This window comes from Ochotona curzoniae, unplaced genomic scaffold, assembly GCF_017591425.1.
Source record: "Ochotona curzoniae isolate NIBS_2020 unplaced genomic scaffold, NIBS_Ocur_1.0 contig_1302, whole genome shotgun sequence".
NCBI classification, from domain to species: domain Eukaryota; kingdom Metazoa; phylum Chordata; class Mammalia; order Lagomorpha; family Ochotonidae; genus Ochotona; species Ochotona curzoniae.
Window position 1 is genome coordinate 295,614 of NW_024465035.1, and position 9,573 is coordinate 305,186.

The 9,573-nt window shown below is 42.7% G+C and overlaps 1 protein-coding gene across 4 annotated transcripts in view; it reads right to left on the reverse strand.

Annotated features, from left to right (window-relative positions):
- The window catches only part of ZBTB38 (zinc finger and BTB domain containing 38), a 125,099-nt gene extending 115,970 nt beyond the window's left edge, over positions 1–9,129 (reverse strand). For all 4 annotated transcript variants that reach the window (XR_005886212.1, XR_005886213.1, XM_041004108.1 and 1 more), the window contains exons 1-2: positions 9,019–9,129; positions 1,559–1,779 (exon numbers count right to left, since the gene is read on the reverse strand). The gene's annotated coding sequence lies outside the window, so the exon portion shown is untranslated. The remainder of the gene's footprint in view (positions 1–1,558; positions 1,780–9,018) is intronic.
- Between the last annotated feature and the right edge of the window lie 444 nt (positions 9,130–9,573).

Here is a 9,573-nt window from a genome sequence, read left to right on the forward strand (position 1 = left end):
TACTGAAGTGTTTTCCAAAGAATGTCTGTTAAAGATTTGAGATAGTAACACCCATTGTTTTCATTGAAATATGTTTAAGTTTAAAAAAAAATCTGATTTAAAAAAAATCGTGTTGAATAAATAATAGCAAAAAGGGCAAAAGCAATGGCAAAAAACATCATTGGCTGAAGTTGGGGACCCACTGAATGCTTCTGGTTCTACATTAAATTACACATCCAATGTCTTGGTCATCTTACTATAATTCTAGAAATAACCCACAATAGTCAAGATGGTACATGTATTTATTTTTGCTAGTCTGCAGCCAGTGTCTATCTAGCTCCTTGCTATTTGTTTTTAATACAGTGGCTTGGTGATTATGATAGTCTAAATTGCCCTGGGACTTCAATGTACCTAACCACAATCTTCATTAACACAATCCTTGCAAAGTCGGTGTCACACAAGACATTTTCTTGAGTTTCCTTTGGAGATATTTTTACATGTTACCCCAAAATCACATTTTGTTTTCCCCAGGTTTGAGTAATATAAAATTACCCTTAATTTTACCAACACTGAGAGCTTTAATACATGCTGTTATTGGGATTGCTGAAGAAGCAGTCCCCTTCCTGAGCAGCATTTGACTTTACAGCCATCGACGCTGTCATCACTCCTCTCTGCCCTCACGGTGGTGGTGTTCAAGGTATCTGTCAGTCAAAGCTGGCCTGCTGGACCTGAATTATTATGTAGATGCATAATCTCAAACATAAAAATGATTGACACTAAAAATGTGTCATTTCCCTTCATCTTTCTTGTCTAAATGGAGATGTTTTTCCTTGACAGATAACTAAATATCTTTGAGCATTTTCCACGTGGTTAATCTCCCTCCACAGCAGGAAGCTTAGATAATTGCAAATTTCCTCAGCACTATTTCTGATCAGTTGGCCTTTTCTAAATACCAAATGGACCATTTTGCAGTCAATTTATCACCTCCAATTTTCAGTTTGCCAGTTACCCATAAAACATCTGTTGTAGTCCAAAAACAAAGTTCCTGGTTATTCCATTTGCCTCTGAGAACTGGCACAGACAGAACAAACGGCTGTTAACATTAGAGTTTTGAATCTCTCTTACCATATGATCCCTGCTGTTTACCCTTCAGTCCTATGAGTGCATTTTCTTGCTGCTATTCGGCTGCCCTATTTTATTTTCCCAAGTGCTGTCTTCATTTTGCCAAGTGATTTAAATAGCCTTACTGAGTGTGGATATCAATGATGGTACATCTACTTAAAGACAACACTGCTATAGTATTTCTGAATAGCTTTTCCATCTTTTTGTCTCTCCCTTCTCCCCTCCTCCTTTTCCTTCTTCTATCAAACACTTCTTCAGCATCAACAAGTCAGGCACTGTGCTAGATGCTGACCAATCAATCACAGAGAAATTCTTAGCCTCCACAAAGCTTATACTATTGATTTAAAACAGCTATTGCCTGTTTGTTCCACAGGTCATGTGGAGAAAACACACAAATGAGATTCATGAGAATGAGAAAGTCTTTTCATCCAAGCTGGAGAGAAAAGTTGTCACCAACCTTTATTGTTGCAGAATGATCGTCTTTGGGGATTCTGTCTGCATCATCCATGCCACCTCTGCAGGAGGCTTGCTTCTCCCTCTATCATAAATCATGCTGGGTGGGAGTGTCTGGATGGACATCAGTTGGGTGAGACACACAGCAGTAGGAGAGGCCTCCTCGAGGACTTGGGTACCCACATTTGTCTGGTGTGGCTGCCTCCGGCCCTGGCTACAGTGCTCCTGTTGAAAACCACAAAGGCACAGGAAATTGGGGAAAACCAGATAAAGGCAAACCATTGAACAGCACATGTACAGAAAGGAAACGGTTAAGAATTAACCCAAATTAATCTAAGGTTACAAGAGCTAGTGCTGCAACGGCTTAGTTAATAAGCAGCTAGTGTCCAAAGTGAAGGCATTTGACCCAAGTGACTAAGCCCTGAGAGCCACCAAGGGGTAGGTGGCTGGACCAACGGGCCTGTCACAGAGAATGATAAATTACTGTGGGAATTAGGAACATGCACCAACACAGATTTGTTTTTCTATCCACCTGCCCCAACAGGTATCTGATAACATATTCATTCAGACCGTGGAGTACTACTGTCCTGGGTGACGGTATTGGGGATACAGCAGCAAGCATGTGCTCAGGAGGCTCATGGAGAAAGCATGCTGAATAACCAGCTGGAATATGGACAGGGATTATTGAAAACCAAAACAGAACCCCACTGAAACCTCAGTCTACTGAGTTTGTGATGAGTTTCTTGGAACATCAGGGCCCAGGCCGTCCCTTCCCTACTCTGTCTATATGAAGGCTTCCAGATCTGAAAGTGGGCCCAGTGCCATGTGACCACTGAGCGCTGAGAGGTCCGTCCCTTCCCTAGTCTGTCTATATGGAGGCTTCCAGATCTGCACCAACAATGGAGCAGAAGATCCTCCACTGAGAATCAGCTTCTAGAATATCTCATTCCATCACTGTTTTGGCTCAGGTGTTTGGTGCAGCAAGTAGGACTTTGCTTGGAATACACGCATCACATGGTGGAGTGCTGGGTTTAGGCCCCGGTTTTCCACTTTTGATACAGGCCCTCACTAATCCATACTCTGGGAGAGAGCAGGCAATGGCTCATGTATTTGCATTCTGGCCGCCCACATGGAAGATCTGGATGGAGTTCCGGGCTCTCATCTACAGGATGGCCCAGCCCTGCGCCTGTTAAGAGAATCTGGGGGAAGCAAACAAGAAGATAGAAGATCTCTCTTTCTAGTTCTCACTTTCACTTTCAAATAAAAAAATGAAAATAATTTTTTAAATTTAAAAACTAATTTCAAATTCCTGGATTTCCCAGACTCAATATTTACTCAATTTCTCCTGTTTAACGGATATCCCTCCATTTATAAGATCCTTTTCAACTCCATACCCTAGTCCTGAAGAATTGGACTTTGGGGTGTCATTTAGCATGCCTAGATAGTACCATAAGTGGACAGATGTGAGTGAACCCAAATGTGGGATAGTTTAAACACTGGCAATCAGGGGAAGCGTGGTCTACAAACCTCATAGACAATAAAGAACATGTTTCTAGAAGTCTCTCCGAGAAATAATTCATGGCATAATTTGGGTTAGAGTTAGTTTAGTTTTAAAAATAAGGAGCTATTTTGTAACTAAAACCAGGGAAGACAACACTTGTCAATTTAGACAGAACAGATGGACAGCTGCTCAAGGAAGAGCAGTTGTACTTGGGTGAGGCTAGTTAAAGTTTCTGCTTCCTGATGAAATTTTCCTTTGAAAATATAAGCTCTCACTTCTTCATTTTACCCCTTGGGAAAGGCAAGTCAGTCCTGGCTCCTTGTTTTACTGTAAGAATAGCAACTGAGTGTTAGGTGGAGCCCCTATTGAAATGTGAATGCCACCTCCCTGAATTCTAGCTGAGTCAGGAAATCTCTTTGGGGGGAATCTCAAAGGACCTCCCCAAAAGTTCTTAGATAAAAATCCCAGTGTCAAGCTCCAGCTCTTTGAATTTTCATCATGAGGAAGCAGAAGATGGTCCCTGAGATTTCTGCTGTGAGAACGGACAGAGACTCCAATCACACCCTCCCGATGGCCTTTCACGTGCGAACAAGCTAGCCAGGCTCAGAACTCCAGCCTGTGACATTAGCAGCTGCTAACATATTTTTCTTTTCTCTCAAGATTGTGCTTAAAAGACACCAGTTTCACCATTTTCTTGGGTCCTCCTATCTTGAACCCTGTCCCCCCCCCCCCCCGCTGATGTTATATGGGGGGGGGGGGTCCCATCTTTAATACTTTTTTTTTAAAAAAGGCTTCTTAATTTTTATTCAAAGGCAAATTTTTACAGAGAGAAGGAGAGATAGAGGTAGAAGTCTTCCATCTGTTGGTTCACTCCCTCAAATGGCCAAAAGGGCCAGAGCTGAGCTGATCCAAATTAGGAGCCAGGAGCTTCTTTCTGGCCTCCCACATGGGTGCAGGGGCCCAAAGGTTTGGGCTGTCCTCCACTGCTTTTCCAGGCCATTAGCAGGGATCTAATCTGAGGTGTAGCAGCTGGGACTGGAAGCAGCATTCATAAGGAATCCTGGTGCTTGCAGGTGGAGGATTTGCTGGCTATGCCACTGCACTGGCCCATGTTTAATATACTTAATAAATCTTGTCCACTGCAATTGTCTACATAAAGATTCTTATTTCATGTGAGACAAAAACCAAAATCTCCTTCATCTTTCTTGTGAAATTCCCCTGGCCAAGTACAGTGACTCAATTGCCTATTTCACCCCCTTCAAGCACTGGGATCCCATATGGGTGCTGGTTTGAGCCCTGTATGCTCCACTTTCCACTCACCTTCCTGCTTGTGCCCTGGGAAGGAAGTGGCCACAAACCTTGGAACCTGCGGCCACATAGGAGACCTGGAGGAGGCTCCTGGCTTCAGATTGGCTCAGTTCCAGCTATTTTGGCCACTTATGGAGTGAAGCAGCAGATGAAAGATCTTTCTGTCTCCTCTTGTCTCTGTAAATCTGATCTGCCTTTTGAATAAAATGGATGGAGGGATGGAGGGATGGAGGGATGGAGGGAGGGAGGGAGGGAGGGAGGGAGGGAGGGAGGGAAGGAAGGAAAGAAGGAAGGAAAGAAGGAAGGAAGGAAGGAAGGAAGGAAAGAAGGAAAGAAGGAAAGAAGGAAAGAAGGAAGGAAGGAAGGAGAAAAATTCCCAAGAGCCTGGGATAGCTGAGAATAAAGGATTTATCACTCAATATCCAATACTGTGCATACTAGGAGATGACTGGCTCTCTTTCTGAGCCACTTGGAATGCCTAACCCACAGAAGGGACATATGATAGCATAACTCAATTCATTCCTTTTCTCTTTTTTGAACACATACTGTAATTTGTAGACTATTGAAAATAAACTGACAGATAACACACAATCCCTTGCCTTTTGCAGCTCACAGTCTAATGAAAACATGGGCTAACAAGCAATTGAAGAACTCTAGTTGGTTAAATGAAGAAACTGTAGCTTGCTTTGTGACATCAGGCTTCCTGGGCCACCAGAGCAGGTCACTACACTGCTTCCCAGGACAGCAAGGGAACAATCCCAAGAAAGGACCCCTCAGAGCAGGTCACTACACTGCTTCCCAGGACAGCAAGGGAATACAATCTCAAGGAATGACCTCTTAAAGCAGTTCTAAAGCAGGTCCTTCCAAGGTTAAAATATTTTTTGTCTGTACTTGGCTATGTTTGATAAGAAAAAAATTTGTTTTAGGCTAGTCTACCATGAATATTTTGGCCTTCTTAGCAAATAAACCTCTTATTGTTAACCAGAAAATTCCAGTTAATTACTTGTGATTGGTTTTGGAAGTCACTTACTTGGCCGGATCTGGAATGCTTTCTGAATCTACACAGCTAAGGACTAAGATGACCTAAAGACGCAGCCTGATCTGACAGCCCTGTTTTCCTTGACCACATTAAAATTAGTGACTCAACTTAGGAACTGACTGTTTGGGCAATGTAAGAGCAAGAACCACCTTTCCTGAGTCCAAAGAAAAGCTACGTGTAGGAGAGCAAAACTCTCCTACACTTAAAGGAGACACTTAACAGGAACAATTAACCAGGAAGGTCTTAGCTGGGTTGCCTCAGTCCCAGGACCATAGGCTTCCAGACATGAGGGCTCCTGTATTAATTGATGGGGCCATTATTATATGGTAGCATGAACTGGGTAGCTTAAACAACAAAAAATAAGTTCACCAGTTCTTGATTCTGGAAGTCCAAGATTAAAGTACTGCCATAGTCGGTTTTCTCCATACACATTGGATACACATTCTCTCCATACACATTCTCTTGTCCATACACATTGCATCTCTGTAACTCTTCACATGACCTTTCTCAGTGCATCCATATCCTAACTGTGCTTTTTATGTGTCCAAATTCCCTCTTCTAAGGAGACCTGTTCTTTTAGATAAGGAAATACCCTCATGGTCTCATTTTAGTACTTCTTTAATGGGAGTGCCTCCCAACAGTCAAATTCTGAGATTCTGGGTGTTATTACTCCAACATACAAATTTTTAGAAGATACAGTTCAGCCTGTTACAGCCCTGCTCTGCAGCTTCTTGCTGTCTCATTGCCACATGAGCCAATGTGTGGGAAATGGCACAAACCACAAAGCAAACCAGGGGCCACAGGGCCTTGTACTTCCTCAAAGAAGGCCCCCTCAAACCAGGAGGACAGCAAGCTGAGCCTGGGACCAGCAGCTGTAGATGCAAATGCACTCTGCAACCGGGAACCTCCTGTCAGGCCTCCCAGGGGCAACAGCTACTGGAGGTTTTGCTTTTGTTTTTGTGTTTTAAAGAGACAAAGGAAGGTTCTAGCAAAGGCAGGTAAAACATCTATTTGTATCTTGTGATCACATGGGAAAGAAGAAACCCCCAGCTGCCAGAGATTTCAGACTAAGGAGTCCTCAGAGATCTCCAGCTGCCTTTCAGAAGCAATGTTACTATGCAGAACCAGAACCAAGATGAGAGGCAGTCACAGAACTCTTGAAGGCAGTTAGTGGTGCTTTGAAACTCAGAGTTTCCTGTTTGCTAATAAGCTTCACGCTTCCCCAGGGCCCTTACTCAGTGTTCACAGGTCCTGTGTGCCAGGGGCACTAGGTCAGTTGATGGAAAGCCAGTTGTTTCCATTGTGCATTTGTAGTCCCTTCCTATCCCTCTCATTTACTGCACTTTCTGCCTTCCCAACAAGCGCCTCCTGGGTCCTCTCCACCACCCCTAATCAATTCTGGGCCTTCCCAATGCCTTGTGGCTCCACACAGCCTGGCCTACACAGGCTTGGCTTTAATAACTCCCATTGCATGCCTTCCCTGAGCTCCCTAACCACCTCAAGGCAGGATACATGCATCTTAATGCTGATAGATACAGGCACATTGTCTACCACAAATGCTACACCAGGTTACATGCACACCAACAGCGGAACTCACTTGAAAAAGTCTGAGCTCAGAAACACCCGATTCACCAACCCTGTCACTATCACTGTATTTAACTGATATTATGCTTTGAAAGAGTAATTATACTGCTGCCCTATTTTTATTAATTTTCTTCATCATTAATAATGTTGAAAAATCCTGTTTACATTATTTGGTTAATTGCATTTCTAATTTTGTGAATTGCCTTCTAACACTTTTGTCCCTTTCTTATTGATTTATATATTTAGACTCAGTCTTCCGTCTGTCTGTGAATGTTTTTGTCCTAGATGTCCATTGTTTTCCATTGACCATTCCTTAAAATGCTATAATACAGACATAAGATATATTGGATAACTAAAATGCTGAAGAAATGTTAGGAGCATTCCATCAAGTCTGAGTTGCTAAAAGCTTAAATATAGGGAGGTAAAGCAAATAGGGTGGTTTGCCCCATGAGTGAATTGACTCTAAGCAATTGGGTCTGCCTCTTTAGCAGTATCTGACTCAAATACTTCAATGTATAATCACATTTCTTAGCTATGTATGCCCATTTCCCCTCCAATTATCTTTATTTTATTCTTTAATCATACAGATAATACAATTTACCATTATATATATATACATATATACACACACACACTAATATCAAAAAAGTTTGTGGAAAACACATATTATTTTTAAATGCATAGAAATAAAATTTTTTGCACCAAAACAGATTTAATTCCTAATTTTTCCACTACACTGTGGAGCACCCTCACAGACAGCTGTAGCAATCGTGTGTGTGTGTGTGTGTGTGTGTGTGTGTGCAACTGCATGCCTGCCTGATGGTCATCCCCCACCTCTTCTTCCAGGCTGGCAAAAGCAGACTATATTCAGGTATCTACTTAGCTTATTTGGTTATTTCTTCTCTTTTCCTACATGACTGATGACTCTGAGAGAGTCACATGAAGGGAGGGGAAGGAGAGACCTGGCAATCTAACTTTTATTGTCACCAGCACTTTAAAGAGAGAGGGATGCTGGGACCACACCGGCAGACAGCCGGCTCCCTCCGCCATGAAGCAGTGAGGCTGTACGTGTGCACCTTGTGAGGTTCCCTGCAGAAAGCACTTGTGCGGATTGCTGAAAAGGTCCAAAGAGACTAAGGGTGGCAGTGTGCGGAATGGGTGAACCGGCAACCACAGCATACGTCTTGTCTTAGCTTTAGGTGAGAGAAGCTGGCAGCGGCGTGCTGCACGACAGACATTAAGATCTAGCCTCAGCCTAGATGACGCAAGTACTAAGCCGGAAGCAGAGAGGCTCTGTTTCTGACTAAGTGTTAACTGGCAGCGTTGTGAATGTGACTGGAGGTCTGGAGAAGCTCAAGTTACAAGTCAAGGGTCAGAAACAGCGTGACAGAGTACACGCAAACCTCTTCAGAGTCAAACAACGCTCATTCAGGTTCGATACATCACTTGTATTTCACAAATTTCTAACTGTATGGTTAAACAGAGGCTAGCTGGGGTCTCAGCTTCTGCATCCCACCTATTCTGATGTTATTTTAAAGCATATGAAGAAAACTGCACAGAGATATGCAGTTGCAAATGAGAGGAATATTTTAATAGCTTTTTCAGGTAACCAGGAATTCCTCAGTTCTATACCCAAATTCAAGAACTGGTAGCTTCTTAAGTTCATTTTTTATGTGTTTAATAATTTATTAATTCTTAATTTTTTTTTATTTTGACAATCTTTACATAGTTAATTTGGGCAAAAAGTTTCAAGGGCTTTAGGAAAGTGGGCAAGACCACCATTTTCATATTGTTTCCTTCATGTAGAACTGATAGCTTCTTATAGGTAAGATATGGAATCTGGAGTTACATCAATGGAATTCTGGTACTTTGTTACATAAAAACCCTACTTGACTATCTTGCAATTAGAATACATTCTTAACATATGTGTAACTGTAATTTTAATATCACACTCGGTCTCTTTGATCATCCTCCCTGTGAGATGTGGGGCCAAATGCTTCTCTCTGACTGTGGGCTCTGTATAGTGACTTACCTCCAATGTGTACAAATTGGTGGATATTACATGGCATGAGTTCTGGAAGGTGCCACCTTGCTTTCTTTCTTTTGGAATACCTGCTTTGGGGGAGCTAGCTTCAGGCTGTGAAGTCCTGGAAAGAGATTCATGAGACAGGAAGTCAGGGCCTCTTGCAAATAACCACAAAGAATCACAGACCCTGTAAATAAGCCACGTGGAAGCAAATTCTCCACTCCATTCCACTCCTCAGATGACTACAGTGGCCACAACCAAGCTCAGCTACCCTCAGATTGCAGAACTCGTCCAACTGCCAAGTTAATGTTGGAGTCACTGTATTTTGGAGTAATCCACTCTGCAACAAGATATCTAATATTTTATTACACAGCCTTCTAAACATTAATGCCTCTCATTATTCAGTATAAAAAAGCCACATTCGCTAATAACTTCGCAAAACTAATCATGGACCCGACATAATAGTTCAATGGTCAAATCCTCACCTTGGGCCCTGCGGCATGGCCTAGCAGCTAAAGTCCTCGCCTTGAATGCTCCGGGATCCCATATGGGCGCCGGTTC